Source organism: Protomyctophum parallelum (assembly GCF_964188405.1).
Source record: "Protomyctophum parallelum genome assembly, chromosome: 8".
Classification (NCBI taxonomy): Eukaryota; Metazoa; Chordata; class Actinopteri; order Myctophiformes; family Myctophidae; genus Protomyctophum; species Protomyctophum parallelum.
In genome coordinates this window covers 50968185-50983988 of record NC_139703.1, presented here as the reverse complement: position 1 = coordinate 50983988, position 15804 = coordinate 50968185, and positions in this window count along the sequence as shown.

Below are 15804 nucleotides of genomic sequence, written 5' to 3'. Positions count from 1 at the left end.
ACTGGGTCCACACACACACACACACACACACACACACACACACACACACACACACACACACACACACACACACACACACACACACACACACACACACACACACACACACACACACACACACACACACACACACACACACACACGCTGTCCCCAAACATTCAGGGTTCGAATGTTCCATGTTAACGTCCTGTAAGTAGACTTAGAAACAAAACTAGTGTTGACTAATCATTACATGTGGCTCTTATTTTTAAGAGGGAGTTAGTGCACAGGAAGTCTGTTTCAGTTGTAAACAAGCTACTATGACACTCCCAAAAGTCCCAAAGTTACGTGCTCCTCTCATAGTACAGTAAAAGTCCAAAGTTACGTGCTCCTCTCATAGTACAGTAAAAGTCCCAAAGTTACGTGCTCCTCTCATAGTACAGTAAAAGTCCCAAAGTTACGTGCTCCTCTCATAGTACAGTAAAAGTCCCAAAGTCACGTGCTCCTCTCATAGTGGTAGAGTCGCTAAACCAGGCGACGATCATTATTTACAATATAAAAACCATGCAACACATGGTTATTTATGGAACCTGCAGCAGGAGGTGAGTAATTACTTTTATCTATGTTGGACGTTTGTTTTGGTTTCAGGGGTTAAGGCTGCTTGGTGGGGTTGAGCTGCATAACGACTACACTGCTACAAATACACTTATCTTTTGCATCTGCCCGTGTATGTGAAGCATAACATTGTGGCAGAGTAGAAACGTCCGTAAACCCCGTATCCCCCCCCCCCCCCCCCCCCCCCCCCCCCCAGACTTCCATAAACATCATGGTGGGGAATGACAAAAGGCCTTGTTCAGCTGATTTAAAGTTACTACACCACAAACCACCTGGTTTTACATGTTACAACTGACACAAGGCACGGAATGTGGTTTTGTCAATATCTTGCCTAAAAAGACAAAGATAAAGGGGGAACCAACCAGCCGGAGGCCTCAGCTGCCTCAGGTCACACTAAAAACAGAACTACAGCCTGAGTCTGGCAACAGAACAACCGCCTCCTCCTGGGCATGGAATCAAGCGCTCTCTGCGAAAAGAGTGAGTGAGTTGAGGTGCTGGGCTGGGCCGGGCTGCCTTTGAAGAAATCCTGCACTGTCACGTCTCTCTGGGAAAACATCAGAGAAGACTGTAAAAGTCTGGCCAACATCCCCTCCAGACACCCCCCCCCCACACACACACACACACACACACACACACACACACACACACACACACACACACACACACACACCCTCCCCCATCACATCTCCCTCTCACCATCCATCTCAGTCTATGACCCTCTCTCCTCCATTCTGTTGGTCAAATTAAACAGCTAATTGGTGGGCTCTGAGAACGAGCTGCCCTCCATTCCAACCATGGCCCTGCTCCGTTCCCTGTTTGCCCCCCCCACCCCCCCCCCCCATCAGCTCACACTGGAGACGGGCTGAGGCACCACGGAAACCTGACAGAAATGGAGATGCCCGCACCAGCGCACGCACACACACACACACACACACACATACACGCATGCACACACACACACACACACACACACACACACACACACACACACACACACACACAGACACACACACACACACACACACACACACACACACACACAGAGCAGAGAGTGGTGAAGCCCCCATGGGAAACAGCACTTTCCGGAACGTTTTACCCAATTTGCATTGCTTCTGGCTCCCTCGCTCTCTCTGAGGAGATGAGAGGAGAATGAAGAGGAAGTCACAGTGTGTGCGACTGTGTGTGTGTGTGTGTGTGTGTGTGTGTGTGTGTGTGTGTGTGTGTGCGTGTGCACGTGCGCTGTGGTGGAGTGAGTCATAACAAAAAGGGTGAGAGGGAAAGCGTGCATGTCAGTCCAGTCAGCACTAAGGACGATGCATGTGTGAGAGAAAGAAAGAGACAATATCAGATTATGCATATCAAACATAGTCCCCATAACCCTCTGTACACATTCCCACACACACACACAGGCACACACATGCACGCACGCACACACACAGGCACACACATGCACGCACACACACACACAGGCACGCACACAACGGCTCCAGGCTAAGCTAATGTGGTCCCACAGGGACAGTTAGAAGAGAGTGTTAACTACCCCAATCTGCTCTCATCCCCCTGAATCAACACAGACAGCTAGCGAAAGGGTCCCAAGTACAATTATGCTTCATCGCATGACGCTTTCCACAAAATAAATGACCCTACAAAAGAGACATCAAAATAAAAGTCATGTCGCACTTTTCAACTTGCACCAGCTTTGCCTCATGAACAAGAGTCGTCGTCCCCCCGTCCCCCCCCCCACCACCATCCCAGAAGCATTCTGTTATTTCTATGCCTGCCAGCCACAGAATCAACACAAGTACAGCACTGTGCTGCCCGGAGCTGTATCGTATAACTACATCACAGCCTTTGGCTTCAGGGACTTCAAAGCTCTTGGGGCTAAACTTTAACGTGTTATTAGTTTTAAGCCTTTACCTACATGAGGCAATATTTGAGTATAAGTCAAGCCCTTTCGTGCAGTTCGGTTAACAATTAACAATTAACAATTAACAATTTTCCACTTTCATTTTTAAATCAATGCTTTAAAATTAAACACTATACCCTATACACTAATTCATTTACATAGGGTATACTTTGTACAAATAATCATATTGTTGTTGAGGCTTAATTGACCCATTCTGGAGACTTGAGACTGGACTTGTGTTTGTAACACAGATGTTGTGTTTGTAACACAGATGTTGTGTTTGTAACACAGATGTTGTGTTTGTAACACAGATGTTGTGTTTGTAACACAGATGTTGTGTTTGTAACACAGATGTTGTGTTTGTAACACAGATGTTGTGTTTGTAACACAGATGTTGTGTTTGTAACACAGATGTTGTGTTTGTGACACAGATGTTGTGTTTGTAACACAGATGTTGTGTTTGTGACACAGATGTTGTGTTTGTGACACAGATGTTGTGTTTGTAACACAGATGTTGTGTTTGTAACACAGATGTTGTGTTTGTAACACAGATGTTGTGTTTGTGACACAGATGTTGTGTTTGTAACACAGATGTTGTGTTTGTGACACAGATGTTGACCAAATGCAGCTCCAAGTCCAAGACTTGATCACAAGTAACATTGGTCTGAGATGATGCAAGCTCTGCTTTTGGTCTATTTGCAAACACTTTGGTAAACAAACATGGTTCGCATCATGTTGAGTCATGCACTTTGTGGCTTTCAACTGAGGACACTGGACATTAAAAATTGCAAGACACGCTCGCACACACACACACACACACACTCTCTCTCTCACACACACACACACACACACACACACACACACACACACACACACACACACACACACACAGATGTGCAGATCTACACCCCGAGTGACGCAGGTCCAATGCATTAGAGAGATGATGCAATGAATGGAGCCAAAAGCCCTGAGCAATCAGACTGATTAAACGTGTGTCGCCTCAACACTCATCCCTCTCTCGCCACTAATCCCTCCCTTGCTTCTCTCTCTCTCTCTCTCTCTCTCTCTCTTAAGAGGACTCGTCCACAGTTTAGGAATATATCACCTACCTAGTCAGGTGAATATATCACCTACCTAGTCAGGTGAATATATCACCTACCTAGTCAGGTGAATATATCACCTACCTAGTCAGGTGAATATATCACCTACCTAGTCAGGTGAATATATCACCTACCTAGTCAGGTGAATATATCACCTACCTAGTCAGGTGAATATATCACCTACCTAGTCAGGTGAATATATCACCTACCTAGTCAGGTGAATATATCACCTACCTAGTCAGGTGAATATATCACCTACCTAGTCAGGTGAATATATCACCTACCTAGTCAGGTGAATATATCACCTACCTAGTCAGGTGAATATATCACCTACCTAGTCAGGTGAATATATCACCTACCTAGTCAGGTGAATATATCACCTACCTAGTCAGGTGAATATATCACCTACCTAGTCAGGTGAATATATCACCTACCTAGTCAGGTGAATATATCACCTACCTAGTCAGGTGAATATATCACCTACCTAGTCAGGTGAATATATCACCTACCTAGTCAGGTGAATATATCACCTACCTAGTCAGGTGAATATATCACCTACCTAGTCAGGTTTAGGAATATATCACCTACCTAGTCAGGTGCAATACAATTGCAAGAATGACAAACAGTTGTCAATTGACTGGGAGAACAGGTGAGGTGGCTGGAAGGATAGATAAAGATGGATGGACATTGATGAGTGATGTCAGAGAGAGGGAGGGAGAGGGGGGGGGGGTACTAGAGAGAGAAAACACCTGATGTTTGGTCCATGGAGGTCAGCAAAACAATTACAACCCTGCATCTTTTATCAGAGGGGTCCAATCGAAAGCTCATTTCCCTTAAAGCCTGCCTCTCAGCTCAATCACCTATGGGGAGCAAACCTCAAGACTTTCATAGAGACTATAGCCTAATATACCTTTCATAGATGAACTCACCTCATGCCGTTTAGAGACTATAGCCTAATATACCTTTCATAGATGAACTCACCTCATGCCGTTTAGAGACTATAGCCTAATATACCTTTCATAGATGAACTCACCTCATGCCGTTTAGAGACTATAGCCTAATATACCTTTCATGGATGAACTCACCTCATGCCGTTTAGAGACTATAGCCTAATATACCTTTCATAGATGAACTCACCTCATGCCGTTTAGAGACTATAGCCTAATATACCTTTCATAGATGAACTCACCTCATGCCGTTTAGAGACTATAGCCTAATATACCTTTCATAGATGAACTCACCTCATGCCGTGTCCAATAACTCTAAGTGCTCCCATGCCTTTGCTGCCTCCATCTCCTTGATTTTCACAGATGGAAAACAGATGGAGTCTCTCTATGTGGATATGAATTGGGTAACATGCTAAACTCCCTGGGACCCTGTGTGTGTTGCGAACCACTTAAACCCTCTATGCTTGGTAAACTAATACTTGATCGGGGTTGACTCCGTACTTGGTCTTCTCTTTTCCCCCCCTCTACACCAAATATCTTGATAATAATCACACCCATGTGAAGTGAGGGGCGCTCTTATCGTCCATCGTATAACACAAATTCTCCATTCATTGTCAATGGGAATTGTAGGACGTAAAAATAGCCGATTTGCTCATCGTACATCATCATGACGTAACGTGTCGATTTGCTCAGACACATATGACGTAAATTATCCATTCATTGTCAATGTGAATTTAATGTTTGCGTTAGGACAACAATCTCTATAGCTGTATATAGGAAAGGGCTAGCGCCGCTCAAAAGTATCTGCAAGTTTACAAAGCGTCCCAAACATGTGGCACTTTTTGAGCTTGTAGATCTGCCATTTTGGCCAAATGTTCCTCCCAGAATAGGGATGCAAGGGTTCAGGTGGATAAACTCAACGCTTCACTTGAAAGAATGAAGATGGAGGACAATAATTAGGAGACAGCGTTGGGATTCTTTACTGGTATATGGACTGATTTGTGAAGTGCACTAGGCCGTGTGCCATGAGGGAAGGGATGGTGCCAAAGAATGGAAGGTTGGCTTTCACACAAGTCCTTACAGGAACAAAGTAGTATGCTGTCGCTGTCATTTAATGAAATCAAATTAAGAACAACAACACTCAAATTCAGCAGGCCGGGGATGTTGCGTGCCAGCTGTGTACCAGAGTACTAGTTTAGACAGGACAAGAGTGAGAAAGAATTCACGTTAAGAGAGCAAATGTCAATCGAAGGATGTTACTTTCTGACAGGTGATTCATTCATCACACACACACACACACACACACACACACACACACACACACACACACACCTCGGAAGGTGAGAAGGGCGGAATAGCAGCTGTGCCAGTTACTGGACATAAACTTTCCCACTGACTCTCTCTCTCTCTCTCTCTCTCTCCGACACACTGGAGCCCCAGTGGCAGCTTGACCCCTTTGCCTCCTCTCCACTCCACTGCACCTCTAAATGCAGCCATTTTGGCTCTCCCGTGGGGCACATGATGGAGCCTCGGTCGCCTACAAGCCCCATTCATATCACTGGGCCTGTAATGAAACTATGGATTTTCCATTGGGCTACTGACACCAACTGTCTGTGTGTTGTGCATTCATTCTTTGTGGCACAGTCAATATGCGGGTAAAGACTGGGTCGAGAGGAGAGGGGAGGGGAGGAAGAGGGAGAGGGAGAGGAGAGGAGGAAAAAAAGTCTATCAGACTTCTCAATGGCCTGTTTTTGACAACAGAGCCAAGCAAGGCAAATAATTCATAATTCATGTCACATACAATTCCACCCTAAATAGAATTCCTGTGATTTCTGTCTGCATATCTTTGACAGCATAATAAAGGATCTGTCAGCTCAGCTCCGGCTTGTGGCAAACAGCACTTTTCACTGGCTCAGAGCCAGCGGGGGAGAAACCACAACGTGCCAACAGCCATCGATGCCCTTCCGTCCCCACCGCACAACGTGGGTGTACAGTCGAACACCAGACCAAAGAGCAGTTCAAAAGACATGCTGCTCGCATACTCTGATCACTGTGCACACACACACGTTATGTACCATATAGACGTGCTTGCGCTGTGTGTGTGTGTGTGTGTGCGTGTGTACATTCAGAAACACTGAATATACACGCCTAGGGATGTAATGAGAAAGTATGTTGCCTTTGCAGTTGTATGCTTTGTCCCTCAGGTAGACCCACACAGCCCTCCCCATCTCTCTCACACACACACACACACACACACACACACACACACACACACACAGAGGATTGTAAACATGACCTACAAGCCCACTTATTTCCTCTCCCAGTATGTAGTATGTTTCCTTCCAACATGGACCCACCAGTCACCGCACGGTCTCAACACTCAGCCTCAATATCACAACCATCATTATTCTCACAACTCTGTGTGTGTGTGTGTGTGTGTGTGTGTGTGTGTGTGTGTGTGTGTGTGTGTGTGTGTGTGTGTGTGTGTGTGTGTGTGTGTGTGTGTGTGTGTGTGTGTGTGTGTGTGTGTGTGTGTGTGTGTGTGTGTGTGTGTGTGTGTGTGTGTGCGTGCGTGCGTGCGTGCGTGCGTGCGTGCGTGCGTGCGTGCGTGCGTGCGTGCGTGCGTGCGTGCGTATGTGTGCCTGCCAGTGCCTAGTGCCTATACTTGTAAGGGACAAAGGTCCCCCACAAGTATAGATTAGAATCTGAGACATACATACATAGATATTGCGAGGACAATTTTCCTGGTTCTCACCACAAGACCAAATGGTCCTTTGATAGTTAAAAGGTTTTTAGATTTATAGGCTTGATTTATACTTACTTCTGTGCTTTTATGTCTTGTGTTGTGAGCTTGTAGATAATGATGTTTTTTTAACCCATTCTGAACGGGCACCCGTTTTGGTGTCAGCATCATGTCGTGCTTTAGCTATTGAAAAATAGCAGATCTACAAGCTCGTATCTACGAGCTTGTAGGTCTGCTATTTTTTTTAAATCGAAGAACGACTGACATTTTTTAGAATCTGATCTCAGGTCAGAATGGGTTAATCAGACACAGTGTGTGTCCAGTGGAAACCTCGTATGAATCTGATCTCAGGTCAGAATGGGTTTAATGGCATTTATAAAAGTATCATCCTAAAAGTTTGATGTCCTCACAAGTATAGTAACGTATGTGTATTACTGTGTGTGTGTGTGTGTGTGTGTGTGTGTGTGTGTGTGTGTGTGTGTGTGTGTGTGTGTGTGTGTGTGTGTGTGTGTGTGTGTGTGTGTGTGTGTGTGTGTGCCCTCTCTTCCTCATCCAACCACCACCATGGCTGTCCTGACTACTGTTTCTATGGCAACCAACGAGTGGGATCCGCCACTAGGGGATTTGGAGACAACTCAGAGTAAAGACCCCATGTTATTGGAGCCTGTGTGTGTGTGTGTGTGTGTGTGTGTGTGTGTGTGTGTGTGTGTGTGTGTGCGTGTGTTCGTGATCATCGCCGTCTGGCAGAAACCTTGTATATCCATAATTCTACTTTTTTTCGTAAATTAATGCCAAAATTCGTCATTCAACAGTTGTCGCACAAAATTTTAAAAACATAGCAGATCTACAAGCACACACAGTGTTGCAGGACAACACGTTATGGGCTTGTAGAGCGGCTATTTTTTTTGCTTATTTTCAAACAATTTTTTTAAGTGAAATTGAAGGTGGTTATAAGTCCGTCTGTGGGTTTTAAAAATATCAGTGAAAAGTTTTAACAAGAGCTTTGTTACTAAATAATATCTACATTGGAACACAGGGTTTATTTTTTTCCCCTTTCCTGCAAAGTAACCGTTTTGGACATAGAAGGTTTTCCACCTGACAGCGACGATATGGCGTTGTTAAATGTTCCAATATCTTTGTGCACAATAATAAGAGCAGGGCTCTCTGGGGCATTGGGCGGAGTCATAGAGATGACACCTCTCTAAAGGCACGGCATTGTTTTCTGTAGAGCTACAGTACAGGCTCAGATCATTAGCCTCTCTTCTATCCTACGAGGTAACTTTCAATTATTATTATTGTTAATTTGGATATTTTAACCCATTCTGAACGGGCACCCATTTTGGTGTCAGCATCATGTTATGCTTTAGCTATTGAAAAATAGCAGATCTACAAGCTCATATCGCGCCACCGAGTGGCGCGATATGAGCTTGTAGGTCTGCTATTTTTGAAAAAAATCGAAGAACGACTGACATTTTTTAGAATCTGATCTCAGGTCAGAATGGGTTCGTCAGACCAGCGTGTGTCCAGTGGAAACCTCGTATGAATCTGATCTCAGGTCAGAATGGGTTCGTCAGACCAGCGTGTGTCCAGTGGAAACCTCGTATGAATCTGATCTCAGGTCAGAATGGGTTAAGCAGATATTTTAAGTCCCCCTCGTTGTTAAGGGAGTGTTCTCTGCACCTATTTTAACATGTGCATGTGTGCCCGCGCACGTGTGTGCGTGTGTGCGTGTGTGCGTGTGTGCGTGTGTGCGCGCGTGTGTGTGTGTGTGTGTGTGTGTGTGCGAGAGAGTGCGTACGAGTGAGAAGATCTTGGTTAATGTGTTCCAATAGCTCTAGTACTGATAACTTTATACTGTGCATCTCATACACACACACACACATGCACACACACACACACACACACACACACACACACACACACACACACACACACACACACACACACACACACACACACACACACACACACACACACACACACACACACACACACACACACACACACACACACACACACACACACACACACACACACACACACACACACACACACACACCCAATCTCTCACTCGGTCCAGTCCCATCCATTCCAAGGTTATCAGTAATCCAATAGCTTTCCCTGGAAGCAGCCAGTTTTCCGCCGGCCGGGTTCATATCCTGCTCTAAGACAAACACCCGAGGAGGAATTCCTACCGAGTGACAGGACGCTCTCTCTCTCTCTCTCTCTCTCTCTCTCTCTCTCTCTCTCTCTCACCCTCTCTTCACCACTTCCTGCAGGAACAGGATGAATGTGCTCCTTTCCTTCCTTCCTTCCTCCTTGATTTCCACACCGTCGCTTTAATCTCGCCGGCCTTTTGTCTGGAGGGGGCCGTGAGAAGTCGTGCAATAAAGACCCTCCCTCTATACACCCGACAGCTGACATGCATGGTAGGCCCGGTGCGATATGGCTTCAGACACAGATACAGTGTGTTCATGGTAGGACCGGTGCGATATGGCTTCAGACACAGATACAGTGTGTTCATGGTAGGACCGGTGCGATATGGCTTCAGACACAGATACAGTGTGTTCATGGTAGGACTGGTGCGATATGGCTTCAGACACAGATACAGTGTGTTCATGGTAGGACCGGTGCGATATGGCTTCAGACACAGATACAGTGTGTTCATGGTAGGACCGGTGCGATATGGCTTCAGACACAGATACAGTGTGTTCATGGTAGGCCCGGTGCGATATGGCTTCAGACACAGATACAGTGTGTTCATGGTAGGACTGGTGCGATATGGCTTCAGACACAGATACAGTGTGTTCATGGTAGGCCCGGTGCGATATGGCTTCAGACACAGATACAGTGTGTTCATGGTAGGACCGGTGCGATATGGCTTCAGACACAGATACAGTGTGTTCATGGTAGGCCCGGTGCGATATGGCTTCAGACACAGATACAGTGTGTTCATGGTAGGACTGGTGCGATATGGCTTCAGACACAGATACAGTGTGTTCATGGTAGGCCCGGTGCGATATGGCTTCAGACACAGATACAGTGTGTTCATGGTAGGACCGGTGCGATATGGCTTCAGACACAGATACAGTGTGTTCATGGTAGGACTGGTGTGATATGGCTTCAGACACAGATACAGTGTGTTCATGGTAGGACTGGTGCGATATGGCTTCAGACACAGATACAGTGTGTTCATGGTAGGACCGGTGCGATATGGCTTCAGACACAGATACAGTGTGTTCATGGTAGGACCGGTGCGATATGGCTTCAGACACAGATACAGTGTGTTCATGGTAGAACATGGTGCGATATGGCTTCAGACACAGATACAGTGTGTTCCATCACCTTGACTCCCTGACTATATGAAGCGAGGGCAGACATACTGAAATGCTTTGCCCCGAGACACGATCAACCATGATCAAAATCACACTGTAATGTTACACACACATGAGCATGGGCACGGCGGCACGCGCACACAGCCACACACACACACACACACACGTGCACGCACACACGCGAACAGGTGCAGACACGCAGATGATTGCACACACGTAAGTTTGGCATACTGTAAGAGGGTTGTTTATATTCTCTTCAAGAGGTATCAATTTATATATAAAAAAAATGGATGATAAAATAACTTCCGAAAATACAAAAAAAATACTCTCTATTAATCTACTGAACAGATTAGCTATTTTCACTATTTGGGGAAATAGATATAATACATTATTATCATTAAAAAAATTGCCAGAATTGGGGCACCATGCTTAAAGTGGTTGATGAACATGTGTGTCCCAGGCCAGTGATTTCAACCACAAGTCGGCACAGTTGATAATATATACAGTTATAGATGAAAATACAATTATTTTTTTTTTTTTTTGTGGTTTACGTTTTTAGCCACATTAACACAGTTAGGAATGTTAAAGAATGTTTTTATTCCATCAGAAAGTTGGTTTAGTGTCATTAAGTCGTTGCAATTGCTTAAACAAGTCAATATGTCTTAATGTTTTAACAATTGGGTTAAGCAATGCTAACCAATGCTAATCAGAAAATCAGCTTTCCTTTCAAAGTATGCAAATTCCGCTAAAATCCGCTTTTTTCGTACACAATCGTTTTTGAAGATAATACTAGTCTTTTACTAACCTCTCTAACAGAAACAGACAAACAAACATGTACTATAGATGGGACAGGCATGAATTGACATCGAATAGCACAGATCTAAAAAATCAGATTAATCTCTAAAACGAAACGGTGGAACATAACTATAACAATAACCAAATTTGAAGCTAAAATGTGAATGCTAGGTGGAGGCAATAGCCCTCCCCTCTCTTGGGACTCCCAATGAAGCCTCCGCTCCCTGCCTCACTGACCCATAAATAGACAGCACTATGCTTTTATGGGCAAACATGTAGCAGACAGTCCCGAGGCAAACGCAGGCAAGAGGCCAGCGCCCCGAGGACTTCCACAGCCAGACAACGGACATGAGGCATGTACTGCATAACCCATTCTGACCTGAGATCAGGTTCTAAAAATGTCTTCTACATCCTGACAGTTTTCCATTCTGACCTGAGATCAGATTCTAAAAAATGTCTTCTACATCCTGACAGTTTTCCATTCTGACCTGAGATCAGGTTCTAAAAATGTATTCTACATCCTGACAGTTTTCCATTCTGACCTGAGATCAGATTAAAAAAATGTCTTCTACATCCCGACAGTTTTCCATTCTGTCCCGAGATCAGGTTCTAAAAATGTTCTTCTACATCCTGACAGTTTTCCATTCTGACCTGAGATCAGGTTCTAAAAATGTCTTCTACATCCCGACAGTTTTCCATTCTGACCTGAGATCAGGTTCTAAAAATGTTCTTCTACATCCTTACAGTTTTCTGAAAAAGCTATGTTCTATGTCAGTCGTTCTTCGATTTTTCAAAAAATAGCAGACCTACAAGCTCGTATCGCGCCACTCGGTGGCGCGCTACGAGCTTGTAGGTCTGCTATTTTTCAATAGCTAAAGCAGAACATGATGCTAACACCAAAATGGGTTCGCGCCCAAAATGGGATAAGGGTCAGTTTCGCAGACGAGACCCGAGCTTTAGTTCCAGATAAATAGTCAATAATAATCCACTGACATTCACCTGAGAAGACGTCTGAGCCTGTTTTTAGACTATTATGGTCTGTGAAATGTCCACAGCATGCAATTTCTGCTTCATCTGCGGACCTAGCCAGAGGAATTCCTAACGTGTAAGAGAGATAACAATGGCATTTCTGTTGCCTAACAATGAATACACCCTATTGGAATATTGGGTCATTTATCAAACGTATGCTATTTAACCCCTTTTGGGCGGGCACCCCTTTTGGTGTCAGCATCATGTTATGCTTTAGCTATTGAAAAATAGCAGATCTACAAGCTCATAGCGCGCCACCGAGTGGCGCGCTACGAGCTTGTAGGTCAGCTATTTTTGAAAAACCGAAGAACGACTGACATAGAAACATAGCTTTATCAGAAAACTGTAATTTTCAAACAGACATTTTTTTAGAATCTGATCTCAGGTCAGAATGGGTTAAGGGCACTGGGCTAATAAAGAACATTATTCATGTAGTGCAGCATGTCAAAGTGTCTTATACATCTGTTGTGCACATCTGTGTGTATACTTTCCATGGATGAGTGTGAGTGTGTGTGTGTGTGTGTGTGTGTGTGTGTGTGTGTGTGTGTGTGTGTGTGTGTGTGTGTGTGTGTGTGTGTGTGTGTGTGTGTGTGTGTGTGTGTGTGTGTGTGTGTGTGTGTGTGTGTGTGTGAGAGAGAGAGAGACATCTCTCCAGGGACGATGCTTCCAGTGCTTTAATTAGCCTAATCCAGCAGTAGCACATGGAGGGGAGACGGGGCTGAGAGGATGGAAGGAAGAAGGGATGAGGAGGAGGAGGAGGTTGATGGATGGATGGACGGATGGATGGATGGATGGATGGATGGGTGGGTGGATGGATGGATGGATGGATGGATGGAGGGATGATGGATGGATGGATGGATGGATGGATGGATGGACGGATGGATGGATGGATGGACGGATGGATGGACGGACAGACAGGTGGGCGGGGGGGAGGAGAGGGGAGACTAAGTAGAATTAACTCTCCCCCTCCCTGCCCTCCATTACCAGATCCCAACCATCCTGGCTTTTGGCAGCATCAGGATAGCTGGCCAGACCATTCATTGTGAAATCCACAGGGGAGAGCAAAGTGGCTCCAAAATGGCTGCCGAAGCTGTAAGAGAGCACCTGGCACCTCCGTCAGTGGTTGTCAAGCTAAATGACCAATTAGCCCATTCTGACCGGGCACCCATTTTGGTGTCGGCATCATGTTATGCTTTAGCTATTGAAAAATAGCAGATCTACAAGCTTGTATCGCGCCACCGAGTGGCGCGATACGAGCTTGTAGGTCTGCTATTTTTGAAAAATCAAAGAGCGACTGACATTTCTAGAATCCGATCTCAGGTCAGAATGGGTTAATCAGACCAGTGTGTGTCCAGTGGAAACCTCGTATGAATCTGATCTCAGGTCAGGATGGGTTAAATGTACGGAAATAGGAAAGTGTGTAATTGGTGTTGGCTAAATTTGTCTGACACACCGTTCAATTAATGCTGTAAGATATGGAGGAGGCCGGGGGTTGTCTCTCTGTGTGCGGATGTGTACGCATTGGCACTGTATGCAAGTATACACGTTAAGTATGCAAATGCTGCAGCCCAACCAATGTTTGTGACAGTTTTAGAAATAGAATAGAAGTGGTAATAACAGAGGCTGTAATTGGAGAGCATCGCAGCTAGAGACGGGGGGGGGGGGGGGGGTGAGAAAAATGAAAAGTGAGTGAAACACAGAGAGGGAGGGAGGGAGGGAATGAGGGAAGAAACGAAAGAAGGAGATTCATGACTAACAAATGCTAGCCTAGGGAATAGATGCAATCAGCCAGTCAACTAATGATTACTCCCATGGAGAAAAGAGAAGGAAGAGAGAGAGAGCATGCGCACATATGACTAATTAAATGCTGCTTCTGAACCAAAAGAAGGATGGATAAATATTTTACAGTGAAGATGAGAGGCTCTCTCTCCCTCTCTCCCTCTCCCTCCCTCCATAACTGGGAGAAGAGAGACAACATGCAGCGAGTCAGAACAGAGAGAATAGCTCTGCATGGTTAAGGGCAAGGCAGATAGCAAATGGCATGGCCAGACAGACGGTCACAACAATGACACAACATAAAACACTGTGCAGGGCGCGGAGGAGGAGGAGGAGGAGCAGACTCACCTTCCTCTCCACCGCTCAACGCAATGCGAGCCAAAAACTAACAAGAGTTAACTTTGGCTCGCTGTTACAAGCAGAGAGATTAGCCAAAGGGCACCACCGGCACCGACGCTGCTATCGCTATCTCTTAGCTACTAACAGGATTAGCCGCAGGGTCAGCAAATGGGGGCTGTGTAGCTAGTATAGCGGGGCTGAAGCAGGCAGGCTATAGCGTGCAGTTAGAGAGTCAGTTATAGGCCAGCTAGTGTTGTTGTGGGGGGCAGCCCCGAGGCTAAAGCGGTCCGTCTCTAGGGGGGTGAAGGATAATTAGTCAGACAGCATGTGATTGTACCACACTGTGCTGGGAGGAGGATGGGGGGAGGGGGAGGTTGTTTTGGGGGTTGTTTTTGTGTGTCTGTGGCTCAAGGGTGTTTCGGTGTGAGTGTGTGTGTGTGTGTGTGTGTGTGAGTGTGTGTGTGTATGAGGTAATTTTTGTGCATGTGTGTCCGAGTGACCGGATCGTGGCCCTGAAATGCTCTCAAAACATATGACCACCAATCCAACCATGTGATGTTCCTAGACGCGTGTGTACGCACGCACACGCACACGCACACGCACACACACACACACACACACACACGCACACACACACACACACACACACACTGATAAGTATTGTGTGCACAAATGGGGATTCTCATCTATACACACATTAATCATCTTAATGTCACTAAACAGGAGGAACGAATCAAAAGCAATCTATTAAGTATATCTATTAGCTGGGAGATGCAGGGTATAATCTGATGAGACAAAAACGTTTGCAGATGCCTCTGTGGAGGCAGCCGTGTGCGTGTCTGATGGTTTTTCCTCATTCTTCACAGTAGATTAGCTAATAAGATGCTCACGTGTTTACACTAATTTACCCATCGTCATCTGATGTCATGGAGATGAAGGAGCACCACTTCAGGAGCCTGTTCTTATACAGAGATTTCGGTACAGCGTTGCATTGCGTGTGCGTGTGCGTGTGTGTGTGTGTGTGTGTGTGTGTGTGTGTGTGTGTAATCCAAGATAAATGGGGGCGCAAACAGCCATTTTATTAAAGGTATATTCAGTGATTTCACTCAAAAAACCTTGGGTTTCGTTTTTGGCTGTGGGACCCAGCCTTTTGTCCAATCAGGATAGAGAGCCAAAAACGAAACCTAAGGTTTTTTGACCCCCAGGGGTTAACTGGGGACAGGGAGGAACTCCTTATATG